The sequence below is a fragment of the Ptychodera flava genome (assembly GCF_041260155.1).
Source record: "Ptychodera flava strain L36383 chromosome 23 unlocalized genomic scaffold, AS_Pfla_20210202 Scaffold_24__1_contigs__length_23054250_pilon, whole genome shotgun sequence".
NCBI lineage: Eukaryota > Metazoa > Hemichordata > Enteropneusta > Ptychoderidae > Ptychodera > Ptychodera flava.
Genome location: NW_027248278.1, coordinates 9,317,205 through 9,332,285, shown reverse-complemented (window position 1 = coordinate 9,332,285; position 15,081 = coordinate 9,317,205).

The window sequence follows — 15,081 nt, the reverse complement described above, 5'->3', positions numbered from 1 at the left end:
ATTTGTTGCCTGCCCTCGGGCTGGTGCTCATGACGGTAATATTGATGATGCCATCGCCTTCGGCATCATCAATATTACCGTCATGAGCACCATCCCTTGGGCGAGCAACAAATCGTGATCTTGCCCTTGCTGGCGTGTGTTATTATTTAAATATACAGTTACGCATCCAACCACTCAAAAATAGTGTAAAATAAACGTTTTGTTTTTGCTTGTATTGAGTATCGTACAGCAAGCCCCCGGAAGACAAAGCACACTTGGCTTAAAGTAAAGTCGAAGTGTCTCTGGCAGTTAACCTTTGCCAACGATTTCGTAATTTAAATACATTGTCATGACATCGTTTCTATGGTGTGAATTTATGAAAACGGGAGAACGTACACATTACTTACAGACAAGCACACACTCTCCAGATGTTAACCATCGCTGAACACATAAATCGAAGGAGTAGAGAGGGTCTGAAGTTCAGCCAAAGGTTTTGATAACATTGAAAAACGTTTATAAATAGCCGCATATAATACGGCGAGCCGATTGTTTCAAAATTAATTTAAACATTTGTAAGGATCCAGAAAATCGCTGGTGTTAAAAATAACGAAGGGGGTCATCCAAGATAAAAAAAAATCGCTTGGGGTAAATAAAATAGGAGAGTATTCTGTGGTACATAGGGAAAAATCGCCTGTGTTAATAAAAAAGGGGGGTTACATCCTGAACAAAATCTGGGGTATTGAAATAAAAGAAGGGGGAGGGGGTCATATCACCAAAAAAAAACACTGGGGTAAAAAAGGGGTACTATCGCAGTGGTAGGTCCAAGTTTTAGAAAATCGTTTGTGTCATCAAACAAACAGTGGGGGGAGGGGGTTAGCGCTGATGTAAATAAAAATTGGTTGTTAAGATATTTGTGAGGATCCAGAAAAAAGGAAAGATAGGAGAATACAGTTTCTAAAAGGGTTGGCGCAAATAAAATTAGAAAGATCCAGGAAAAAAAACACTGGAGAGAGAAAAAAACGGAGATTATTTCCATTCACTCTGGGAAAAATACGAGTGTATCATGATGCGAAACGTCAGGTTGTATGATATGCGCACATGAGCACAAAATTTAACAAACAGTCTTTGAGTAAGCAAAATATTACATTGCCATATGTAGTCTGGGTCCCTGACCTATTTCTACCGCTAGGTCCAGTAGATGGATTGGGTCAGGTATGGACTATTGTAAGCATGGCTATTGATTGTAAGCATGTCTATGATTTGCGTTGAATTTATTTCCAACTTTGAGCTACATTCAAATAAAGATTTCGTTTGCCCATAGAATCATTTAACTCCATAGTTTAGCGAACCAAGCATAATATGTCGAAATTGAATAAAAAACGAAATAAAATCATTTTTTAGTCATTGCTGTACATGCCAAAGGTCACGATGGTCACAAGGTTACCTCTGGGAAAAAAGTTCACAAGTGAAAAATTGTCATTACTTAATATCATCATAGAAGAACAAAGTCGGAGACTTAAAAGTAAAGCCGTGCAATCAACTTCAACGATCAATATTTTGTCATCTTGTTTTCTTATCACGCCACTATACAGATCTACTGATAAAATGATCTTGTCAGGTGACTATGCTAATTAATATGCAGTCAACATTCTGACTGAAAAATTAGTCCATCCCTGACCTTATTTCCGAAAGCAGCACAGCCAGCTGCAGAAATGTGTCAGGCTACCATACTATGCCAGAGGGCCCTACGAGAAAAGTTATTTATGAATATCGAGTTAATTACCGTGGACGAAAACGACAATCGCCGCGCTGTGTTAAAAAATTGTCCGCGCTGTGTTAAAAAAATGTCCGCGCTGTGTAAAAATCGCCGCGCTGTGTTTGAAAAATGTCCGCGCTGTGTAAAAATCGTCCGCGCTGTGTTAAAAAAATGTCCGCGCTGTGTAAAAATCGCCGCGCTGTGTTTGAAAAATCTCTATAAATATATGTATTGTACTTCAGAAGAGGTAAAAGGGGAGGGACTTTTCCATTTTCCATTTAAAACTTCTACTAAAAGGGGCAGTCTTAAATCCCTGGTTGTTGCATAGGTGGTTGTTGACATTTTCTGATTATGCGAATGTCGTGCATTCTCCTTTGCATTCTTCAATTTGCTCAGAGATAAAGTTGATAAAAAATCTGCACCTTTAGGAAGTTCATATAAAACAGCAAATTTATTGAGACGCGATATATCCCACCTCTCTTTAAAATGAAGATAGTATTCGTTCATACTCAAATAAATTCACACTTCCTCATAGTAACGGTATGTCAGATATTCTTTACCAAAGTTTGGGCTGTAACAGACCAGGGTGTCCTAACGATGTAGACCAAGAAGTTCAAAATAACAATGGGATGACTCCTGGCGACGGCGACGAAAGTTGACATCAAATGCAACGAGCAGTATCAGCGTCCAGCTCTGGCTGCATCGGGCAACACACTCTGCACAACTGTTCATCACAGTTGCAGTCATCGTAAGTCTGGATTCTTTCAAAACTGCTTTTTTTCTGGTACAAAATTAACTTCCAAATTATCCATGAAAAATAGATCCTGTAACTACACTGTGCCACCTCTGAATGTCGCGACGGTCGATACCGTATACGCGTACCGCGGTACAGAATGAGACAAATCTATTTTTAATGTGCCAAAAAAGCCAGGACTATTGTTCTCATGTAAATTTACGAAAAAGTTGTTACTTTTTTCTTTCGATTTGAACTCTTGACCCATTTTCTGTGTGACTGCAGCAGGTATTTTTTGACAAGTATAGTGTTCGTGTTGCATGCGAATAAAATGTAATGTCGATATCTGTACGTAATCCCAACTTTAAAATTGCTCGGTCTCGGGAGTAGAATTTCCTACGTTCGATCTGTCGGACGTTCGTTTTCTGCATTTGGGGCTTAGAGTGATGAAAATACCTAAGTAAGACAACAAAGACACGCAAGTTGATATAATATAATAGCAATAACCCCCTTCGCAGTCGGGTATACACTCGATTTTGGTACAATTCGCTCCATATAGCACTCGCCTATCGGCTCGTGCTATATGTTGCGCATTGTACCAAAATCTCGTGTATACCCTCCTGCGGCGGGGTTATCGCTTGAATGAACATGTAATCTGATGTAATTCTTGGTGTGTCCATTGAAAAACAAAATATTGTGGACAAAAATACTGAATTAAATCAGCAAATGCTGACAATTACTTGCCTTTAACATTTAATCGCTTAGTTATGTTAAAGTATATATACCTTAGTTTACACATGCACATCACTGACTTTATTTCAAAGTTACACAACCTTTAGTGATAAATCCAGAGATACATGAATGTATGCACATGGCATGAGGGGATTGTCCTTTAGGCGTACAACGCTGTCAGCTGGCCACTGCCTTCTCCGGTATTTTCAATCTATAATCCATCATGGCATATACTATGGTATAGTAGAGCTTAATTTTGAAGTGACAGGACTGGTGTTCAGCATGTGGGTAAATCGTGCCGGTCTTCCCAAAACACATCCTAGCTGAGACTTCTGATTATTTTAATATACTTAAATCATGGATAATGTTACCGCTTCCATTTTGTACTTTCCTATAACTTTTGGTCTTTATTTTTAATTGGTAGTCATTAAATTTTCCTGGAAACAGTTTATGTACATCTTTTAAAATCCGATTTACTGGTTCCAGCGTGCGAAATTCACGCTAACCCGATGGCCCGAGACCAGCTATTTTCATGCTGGACCAGTAACTCCTGAAAAATGTCCTGCAGTTCCTAAAGACGCGGGCCAGTAACTTTCACTATATGGAAAGTAAGTTTACACAAACGTTTCTCCAAGCTAAATACCAGACAAAATTATTGAGAGATACGAAATTTATTCTTTCAAGAGATTTGCAAAACGTGAAATTCGCAAATAAAAACTGAACAGACTGATCGGTACTGCATCCAGGCGAAAAACCTTACCTCACCTTTTCTCGCGAGAGTAGTGGCGCTATTCAATAAGCTCCCCATTTGCTTTCGGTTCGTGATCTCCTTGTGGCCATAAAAGAGTTATTGTTTAGCGTATGTCAAGGTAAAATGGATTTCAAGGACACCGCATCATTGCACTTTTATATGACATCGGACACTTAGCTACTAGACAACACAATATCGAAATTAGAATTGTTTGGTCATATATTATATGTGAGTTGGTGAAATCGCCAATATAGGATATTTACCCACAGTTTTAGACAAGTCCAGGCTCGTATAATTTAAGTTAGAGTCGGACTACGGAAATCGGGCTTGGCCAGACAGCGGGGCCAGATCTGTAAGGTATAGTGAAATCCCAGATATACATCTAATATTTACCCGCAATCTGACAAGTATGGTATCGTCTAATATAGAATAAGAGTCGGATATAAAGAAAAATGAGGGCAACTTCACACATCGGCTCTACCAAGTTTGTTTAATATTACAATATGGTGAATAAAAGGATCATTGCATTTATGTTTTGTGGAAAACATGGCGAGACACCGGTGAATCGATAGTGTTTAAACTGCTAAACTTCGAAACTAGAAACTAAATGTCCGATATGTAAACATTGTGCAAAATTGCGCCTTCATTGTAATTTGAACTTGATGGCCATTTGCCTTGGTCGCCTGTAAAGATTAAATTTTTGTGATTCGTCTTTTAACGCGGGTTTCGACACTTCGGTATTTTTTCTCTTCATCACTTGCCCAAATTTTTTGTATTCCCTTTCTTGGATTTGATGATAGTCATCTTCCCTCAAAGACGAGAGAAGCCAGAATCATTTTTGAAAGAGTCAACTATTGTAGTGACTGGATTTTCGTGTGATCCTGTGTTTAGTGCCAAACATTATCCATCCCTGATCGGAGTTCTGGACGCTTAGCTTTTTCATATTGGGACATATTTCAACTTCAAGCCCTAGCTTGTGCTCGTTTTCTCAGTGTTAGAAATATTTGTTGTGACAGCTGTTTTAAGAAATACAAACGTTTACGTGTTTGTGTTTAACCTTTCACTGATTTCATATGTTTTTGGCACTGAGATCAGTTGCCCAAACTTTTGGTTTTGATAGTCATCATCATTTGCTTCCCTTTCAATAAATTAAAAGGCACAAAAAAGTTTGATGTTAGGATGTTGAAGTGGTGTGTTTTTATTTTTTTAATAGAATGTTCAAGGCCCCCTGAGAGCGGTTAAAGGCCAGTGATTTTTAAAATTGCTGGCACGCTTTGCCAGTGGAGATTTTGCGTGAGTTTAACACGTGAGATGTTCATGTGTAGATGCTTCAACATGCAGGTCAATGCCACAAAGTGTGTTGATTTGAGAATAGCTCAGCCTTTGTTGAATATTTAAACAATATGCAGAAAAATCATTTCGGATTGCTTGCTGTTAGCACTTTGGTTTCCAAGCATCCCAAGAAATTTGCTGTTTTATATGAACTTGTTAAAGGTGCAGGTTTTTTATCAACTTTATCTCTGAGCAAATTGAAGAATGCAAAGGAGAATGCACGACATTCACATAATCAGACAATGTCAACAACCACCTATGCAACAACCAGGGATTTAAGACTGCCCCTTTTAGTAGAAGTTTTAAATGGAAAAGTCCCTCCCCTTTTACCTCTTTCTGAAGTACAATACATATATTTATAGAGATTTTTCTAACACAGCGCGGCGATTTTTACACAGCGCGGACATTTTTCTAACACAGCGCGGACATTTTTTTAACACAGCGCGGCGATTTTTTAACACAGCGCGGCGCTTTTAACACAGCGCGGCGCTTTTTTTTAACACAGCGCGGTCATATTTTTTACGCAGCGCGGCGATTGTCGTTTTCGTCCACCGTAGTTTATATCTATAATGTCTGAGAGGACTTTGTGCTTGTATTGTGCATGATGATATACCCATGAAAATTTGCTAGAAGTTAATAATACATTTGATTTATGACAAAGTGTTCAGCATTAGTGTTCATTTAATGCAGTACAATCCCTAATTTAAACGTAATTAATACTAAGCATAATTAAATGTAAGCAATGCAAGTGCAATGCTTTATGTACAACATATAATGTAATAATGTAACCTAGGAGAAAAAGTACGGTTGTTAACAATAATATTATTAATACTGCTTCAGTTGTGGTTGCACAATTCAACGTTGCAGCTAATTAATCGTTGCAGGCTACTAACAACTTTAATATTGATGATTAAATATTTTCTGTTCTTTTCCCCTTCACGACAATTAAACGCTAACAAAATTGGAAACCGCTGGTGGGCTTAGTTCCAAATGCGTGTGCGTATTTTAATGGAATAAAAATTAACATGGCAAATCACGTACAAGAAAATATCTGTTCATCCCATCTAAAAATATTATCAAAAATATTATTGGCTTCGTCAACTGCAACACCTCCCGGGCAATTGAGTTTGCTCAAGTCTGTGCCCTTTGGACCAAAGGAGAACAAAGGCAAACCATCATCACCGTAGACATTTACTTTATGTGTAACTTTGTCTGTTACTACAACATTTCCTTCACTGGTAACCACTAATCAATATGGCATGACAAGTCTCTCCTTGCCCAAAGTATCACAATCGAGGACGCGAAAACGGAAATACCCCCATGATTGGACAATGATCTCATAGCACTCCTGAAAGACAAGGAGACAGCGTACAACGCTTATAAACGTTTCAAGTCAACAACTGGATACATTCGGAAAAAAGATTTTAAAGGTTCAAAACGGGATAAATATGCTGAATATATCGAGAACATAGAATCCACGTCTGTAACTAACCAAAAAATCTTCCGGAGTTTAGTCAAAACGAAGCGTTCTTCTACATCTCTCCCGAATCACATGAAATATTGTGACAAAGAAACAAGTGATCGGATTGGAATACTAGAAATGTTCAACGAATTATTTTACAGCGTCTTGACAACGCCATAATCTGAAAAACCTCCGAACTGAACTATTTAACACAAGACGTACTGTCTTACCTGTCTGGTACGGTTGACACTGTACAAAACCACCTTAAAGATATTAATATACACAAAGCCTGTGGGCCGGATAACATTTCCGGCATCTTTTTATGAAATTGTGCCGAAGAACTTGCTATACCACTGACCATGATTTTTAATATAGGTTTATCATCTGGTGTTTTTCCGTCTCATTTTAAAACAGCCAATGTCATGCCGGTTTTTAAGAACGGAGATTGTCATGATGTTACGAACTATCGACCGATATCCCTGCTGTCACTAATAAGCAAGATTTTTGAAAAATCTGTATATACAAAACTTTTTGAGCATGTCAAGAGTACTCTCATCCATGAGCAACACGGTTTCATTAAGAACAGAGACACCGTTTCTAACCTCATTTCACATGTTGACCATTTGTCCAAAGCTTTTGACTCTAAGCAACAAGTCGATTCCCTTTATCTGGATCTCAGTAAGGCCTTTGACTCTGTGTCTCACGAACTTTAAACTCATAAAATGAAATATTATGGATTTTCAGGTCTCATTGCTAATGTGGCTGAAATCCTATCTCTCAGGTAGATCCCAAAGAGTAGCTTTAAACGTAGACTGTCGACAGTCCTCGTGCCTTCTTTTGACCGGAGTCACTTTATTAAGTGCGGTAGCAATCCAACGTAGGCGATCGAGCGCCGAAGGCGCGAGGTCGAGTGCCGAAGGCACGAGCGACTGTTATACCTTGAATGCGCCCTCGCAGAACCGTATGAAAAAGGCGACGGTGACGTCACAACGAGTGAAAGGAAAGGGGTGGGCTTAAACTGTCAATTAAAGCCAATATGGCGACTTCAGAGCAGCGCCGAGTCGCGAGACTACTCTGACGCTTTGACAAAACTCGGATACTCACATTTGAAAGAGTTTCAAAGAAGAGTTATAGACGGCTATGTTGATGGGAGAGATGTTTTTGTCAGTGTACCGACAGGAAGTGGGAAGTCAATGACTTACGAAGTCGCCCCTTTTGTTCTGGACTCGATCAAGTTTACAGCGGGCATGATAGATACGGCAAACACAAAATCTATCGTGCTTGTAGTATCTCCTTTGATCGCACTGATGAAAGAACAGGTTCATAATCTTGAGAGCCGAGGTATCAAGGCTGTGTGCGTTACGGACAGCGACTCATGGACTCATAAAGGCATTGCTAATGGCTCAAGGATATTGATATTTTGTCGCAAAAAGCGACATTGTTCAGAGCTGTTTGAATTTTTTAACACATCTCTTGGTGAGAAAGGATATGAATGTGTAACAGGGGAAACTGACTACAAAGGTAGATTATTTGGCATGTTTCACTCCAAGACTGATGATGACATCAAAAATCACATTATATCATCATTTCAAGAGCCAGATTGAATTGTGAGAGTAGTTTTCACCACTGTAGCATTCAGTATGGGAATGGATGTTAAGGGTGTTCATCAGGTAATTCATCATGGCCCATCAAATGACCTTGATGATTATGTACAAGAGACGGGCAGAGCTGGTAGAGACACTAGCCTTATGAGTAGTGCTGTTTTACTAACATATAAAGGTTGCTGTATAAGTTCACGAATTTCAAAACCAATGAAAGAGTACTGTAAATATAATTCTGTCTGTCGCAGGCAACTCATTTTGAAGGAATTTGAAGATGAAGGTATACCAAATGAAATTTTGCACACTTGTTGTGATGTGTGCACACGTAGTTGTAGATGTCTGTGCTCCTGTAAAGAAACTTCTTGCAACTGTGAAGTTTTTTGTATCTCAGAATTTGACTACACTTCTCATGCTGAATTATCTTTACAAGAAGTGTCACAAAAATGTGATGTTGTGCAAGACAAAATACAATTTGCATTTCAGAATATTTTACCAAAAGGTTTATGGACTTCGCAACAGAAAAATTTGCTGAAATCCTGGCTTTGATGTACAGATCAGATTTGCTAAAAAATATTAGTGAGGAGAAGGTTTTTGGTGGAGCTGATATAGTTTTAGGGTTTCCAATGTCATTAATAAATAATATTGTGAAATATGTTGAATTTATTGACAGCAAGGTAATTCTAACACGATTGGAACTATTTTGGGAAAATTGGATGAGAGTAATTATTAGGAAAATGTAACGAAATCGAAATTTTTACAGCCGAAATTTTACAAAATGATAGAAGAGTGTAAAATTTGAAATATTGTTCTCATCTAAAAAAACAACGAAAACACAATGATTATTGGTAACCTCTTTAATCGGATTCATTTTTATGAAAACATGTTGATTTTTGTGTAAATGTACCGAAGAAACGAGACAAAATGCTTAAAATTTCTCGAATTGACGACTTTTGAGTCAGGGCACTTTTGAAATGCCCCTGACTTTTTCGTGAATTTAAGGCTTCATAAACATTAAATTCAGTCAGGGCACACTTTAAATAACCGTGACTGACTTAACTGTAAATCAATCAAAAGACTTCATTTTGGTCGAGGCAAAGTGACAAACTGATATTAGTACTAGTGTTTCAGTAATGAAGAAACTATAGACAAACTCACACATTTCCATTCAAATATAAATATTGTTCCTATGTTTTGAACAATATTGCATTAGATACTATCATGCGCTGATTCTTACCCATAACATTTCAACAGCATCATAAATTTTGAATAAAATTTTAAAGATGATAAGCAAATATGGGGTAATATTAGACAAATTTCTAAAATTCTTGAGAAATTGCGCCCCATCCAATTATCCAAATTAGTTCCAATCGTGTTTTCTGGAAACCAATTTTAGCTTTTTCTCTCCAGATCATATTGATAGAGTTTGGGATATGATCACTGAAATTTTAAATGATAGCAGTTGCGCTGATGATCTTGAAACTCTAGGTTGTGAGTACAGTAGCAATGATGAGCAAGTCTGCACAATAGTAGAGGGTGATTCTGAAATTATTGACAGTGATGACAGTGATGCTGTTGCACAGTACCGACATCACAGAGCGAGAGTTTGGTCCTCATCATCAGAGTCTAATTGAGTAATTTCCATTGTGTGCAGCATAAACATTTGTAGATTTTTGTTGATGCTATACTTCCAGCTGTTTATTTAAGTGAAATAAATACACACCAACAACATGTATTTCTTCACATAATGGTGGCATTGTGTTTTTATTATTTTCAACAATGCAACATTTTATGAATACAGAGAATAGAGAATCAACATTTTGCTACATCTAATTGTTTACTCGCTGTACTTGCTATGTACTGTCACACTGTTTTGTAGTAGTGCTTATTGGAAAAAGCTTTCAGAGATTTGCTCAACCATGATTTAAATGCTACCATATCTAATTTACTGAGTGGATTTGCCTGTATACGTGGGAAAGCTGAATGATGTCTCCCTGTTGTCAACTCAAACAGTCTAGCATCAGTAAATTGTGCAACTAGTGTGTAAACATCATCAGTTGTATCTTGTCTAGTGTGTTTTCCACTGGCTTTTCTGATTTTAGTTACCTTGTCATAATGATTCAATATCGCTTCTGTTGTATTGATACTTCTGCTGACTCTGTTGATTGTGCGCTCTGTTATTTCCCCACGGTAACTTGTGACATCATCTTTGAACACTTTGTTATCATGTTCTATGTCTAAATTCATAGGAGGGTTGGTATCTATGTTTCCCTGCCGATTTTACAGATCTATTCCATGTCAACCTATATGGGCTAACCGTGGTTACAGTAAGCACTGTACTTGAGCTAGCAACTCTAATGTTGCATATGCATATTTCGGACAATTTGAAACTTTTTAATACAGATAAAAGTATTTGTACAACCGAAGGATACGCTCTCCATCACCATGTTTTATAGCATCATTGTGATTTAACCTGAGTAATGATAGTGTGAGGAGGGTACACAGTGTACAATTGTACACTTGGTCTTCATCTGCACCCTGCTCAATGTGAGGAGATTTGCCCGATACAGTTTGGCAATGGGTTAAAAAAAGTTAGAGCCGACAGGAAACGAAAACACTTGCTTAAGATTAAATTGGGGAAAGCCGGAAATTTTACAGCTCGTATGATCGCCGCGCCAGCTGCAGCGCTATTCCCAGACGACGACTGACAGCGATGTTGATCAACACAGTACAGCGCGGCTGGTGCATGGTAAGGGAAGGGCCCAGCTAGTGGGGATCATGGAATCAAAAAGTAGTTTTACTGACATAGAAAGTTGTTGGGTTAGGTTTTCAGGCACAGTATCCCTGGATATATGACGGGCAAGAGCAATAAAACGCGACGGTCGCGACAAGACGTTACAAACAACGGCAGTCTCCCCGTCACAGCACTTCACTTTAACCGTGTGGCTGAGACAGTAGACGGCGCGGCCCGCGGCCCGACGACACTCAGACAGAATACAGGGACGGCCGAAGCCCAATTGTTTTTAATACAATGCTCAAAATCAGTTTTAAAAGTTTGAAAATTGGTTCATTTTATTCAGTAAGTTCTAAATCTTTTTACGATCACGGCAGAACCTGGAAACCACAGCTTGTAGTCAACATGAATGTATGACCTGAAGGATGAACTTTCACTATCCAAATATGGTATTGTTGCCCCACCCATTACTATGACGCGACACCTCATGAATATGTGATAGCAAGGGGGATTGCGTGAGGCGTAACAGTCGCTTGTACCAGCTATAAATACCGGAAGCTACGCGAGACCAAGCAGTACAAGCGACTGGCGAGAGTCTACTTTAAACGGTAAACAGTCTTCCTGGAAGCCAGTTCTTTCTGGTGATCCCAGGGCTCTTTAATTGGCCCTCTTCTTTTTATTCTTTATGTGAACGATGTGTCTACTGTTATTTCTCATTCAACCTTGTCTATTTATGCAGACGATACAAAATTGTTCAAATGTCTGGACTCAGTTGATGACTGTATATTCTTCAGCAAGATTTAAACAATATATCGAATTGGTGTGCAAAATGGAATCTGAATCTTAATGTTTCTAAATGCTGTATTATATCGTTCACCAACAAAAGAAACAAAATAGTCGCTGATTATTCACTGAACGGCTCTATGCTACAGCGGATGTCTTCAGTTAGTAAAGATCTAGGTATAACCTGACATCCTATTTAAACTTTAAATTCATATTAACTCCATTATCAGTAAATCTTACAAAATGCTAGGTTATCTTAAGCGCACCTGTAAATCTATCACCAATATACAGGCTTTGCGGACTTTGTACATTCCTTAGTTCGATCAAATCTTGAATATGCTTCTACTGTTGGGTCTTCGAACCAAAAATATGTCGTCGAAAGACTTGAAACTGTTCAGCTGAAATTTATTAAATTGCTCTGTTTTAAACAAAACATTCCCTATGTATCAGAACAAAATGAACAGACATGTAAATATTTTCACCTCCCCCAGCTATTCTCTCGTCGCAAGGCCGCTGATCTTAACTTTTTACACACAAGTGCGTTCATTCCGAGGTCGACTCACCCTATCTTGTAGAACAGGGTAATTACAACTTTCCAATGAGGACAATTCGTCACTCTGAGTCTTTAAAACCCGCGAGATCTCGGCTAAACATCAGGAAGTATTCCTTTGTCCCAAGATCCATGTCCGCTTATCACGATTTAGTTTGTAAATATAATACTGTTGACATTTTTACTACTAGGTCTGCCTTTCGTCGGACCATCAAAGACATTTTGTACAGATAATGTTTGTGTGTAATAGGTTCGTATACGTGTATGTTTGTATCATATTTTTATCCTAGCTCTTATTGTCAGACCTATAAGTTGGCCTTTCGCCTGTTGGATCTGAATAAATAAATAAAAATAAATAAAATAATTAAACTACCAAACGTTTTTAAGCGCGTGCCTGCCATCTTACAAAATGCAATTATTTGTTGCTCATTCTCTGCGTCTTGGTGTGCGACATTAACTGTATCTGTTGCCTCATTGATGGTAACACAGACAGAGAATTTCAAAGCAGCACTACCGAAGTACCTTGAATTTACCTTTGCAGTCACTGACATTTACTCGGCTATGCTCCATTAAGCAAAGAAGTATTCATTTTCCGACAATATCGCAATGTAATGAGGGCAATTGCAGATTCGAATGGAAGCACACTTATGTTTTTAGTAGATGTTGTGCCACCTGTGCCCGTTTTAAAGTCTGCCTTTCTAATGCATTTTGTGACAGTGTCAGCAATAATAATTCTTCCCTTTATATCGACTACAACCCTTTTCCTCATCCTGAAGGTCAATGGGATTTTCTCCACTGGTTCCGAGAGTATCAAGTAGTCTCACACAATATTTAACAGTTAAATTACACGGTGATTTCCAAATATTTTGTTCAGTGACCATCACGCTCAACTCGTAGGGACCCCTCTGGTCTAACTTTATTACTACAGATGGTTAGTCAACCTTCTTTTTATGGCCAGCTTAAAATCCCTAATGTCATGTGGTTTGAATAGTCGATTGCTATATCTTTATGAATTGTACCCCTATATCTCAGGTTTTTCGAAACCTACTCACCAAACGTCATTATTGCACAGTTATATTTTCAAGATCCCCTATACGCGAACGATACTTACAGAGAACAATTTTGGATGGAACAACATTAAGAGTAAAAGGCTAAATATAAATGTGTTGTGTCTGTATTGCTTCTTTTATCTAGTTTTGAATGGCATAAAATTTTAGCGAGAGTGCCATAAATGATCAACCTACATAGTTGTCCTTAATCTTCATCGATTGAATTCTCCCAGGAATGCAATTCGGCTGCTTCCTTTTCAATATTATCTTTGCTTCTGGCATGCGAAATTTTCAGTGTTTGACAGTTCATGTTTCAGCATGCAGTTGTCCAATGACAGTTTGAGTGTGCTTTTTAAGAACCCTTTCCTGCTCAGTGTACAAATTATCTATATCCTCCAATGCCTGCCTCCTAACATTCTAACATTCTTCAGATTTTCTTTTTCCTTTTCAAAGCTTTCTTACTTCTTATTTACAATTGTCTGCGCATTCAGATTTAATGGCTGAAAGATCATTACAGTTATGTTTATGTAAGTGATGGAAACAAATATGAGGCACCATTTTACAAGTGGTATAGCCATAAACTGATGATGTCAAAGATCTGCATACTTATGGAAATAAGGTCAAAGGTTAAGTTCTAAAAGGGGCGATAAATTATTTTGGGGGTAACAGTTAGGAATGGGGGCTTGGAAACAGGGGGAAATGATTGAAAAAGAAGGGTCCAATGAATCGATGAAGGGGACTGTAAACTTGAAGGGCAGAGAATTGAAATACGTTGAACAAGTAAAATCCACGCCTCAGCTTTATCGTCGAAACGCCTCCGCCACATGAACTCACAAAGATAAGTTAGAAATAAGTCTGAAGATGTGAAGCCAATCCAAGTTCGCATGACATGCATCCACATGCCTTCAAAGGTGTTGGTGTGGGCGAAGGTTTTATGATCCACAAAATGCAGACAATGATTAGCGGTGAAATGAGAGAACTGAGGAGACTTGGACAACGAATAATAAGGCCCCTGTCACCTATCAGAATAATACTGTAACGTGGAGGAACAATGCGATAAAGTATTGGCATTACGTACGCCGGTCAACAGAAATTAAAAAGCAAGCACAAATATCGCGACCAATGACTCCAATCACCAAATGTCTATCACTGTGTCGACGCAAGCTGTATTTGGACTTGGACTCGTATTTGGACTCGTTATATAGTTGTTTTTACATCCGTGTATACATAAATTTCCATAATACAGCCTGGCTAAAAATCTTTTGGAAGGCATGATCGCAAAGATAAAGGGAAAAATTGTGGATAAAAAATTAAACCAATCAATAACAGAGTTTGAACTAATGTACAGGTGTGATTTTCAGTCTGTAGAAGAAGTAATGCAAATGAAACATACAAAGATTTTACGACCGTCATATTGATTATTATTTGCATTTGAATGAACTCTGAATTCTGTTATGTAACTGTGTGCCGTCTTTGGCAACGGCTATATTGAAAAGGGGTCAATATGGCCATTGCCGACGGGGTTAGTTTGTAGATGGTAACAAATTTGATGAATAAAATGTGAGAGGGGACATATTGTACCTGGAATGAAACGGAATTATTGCTGCAATCACATGAACTAA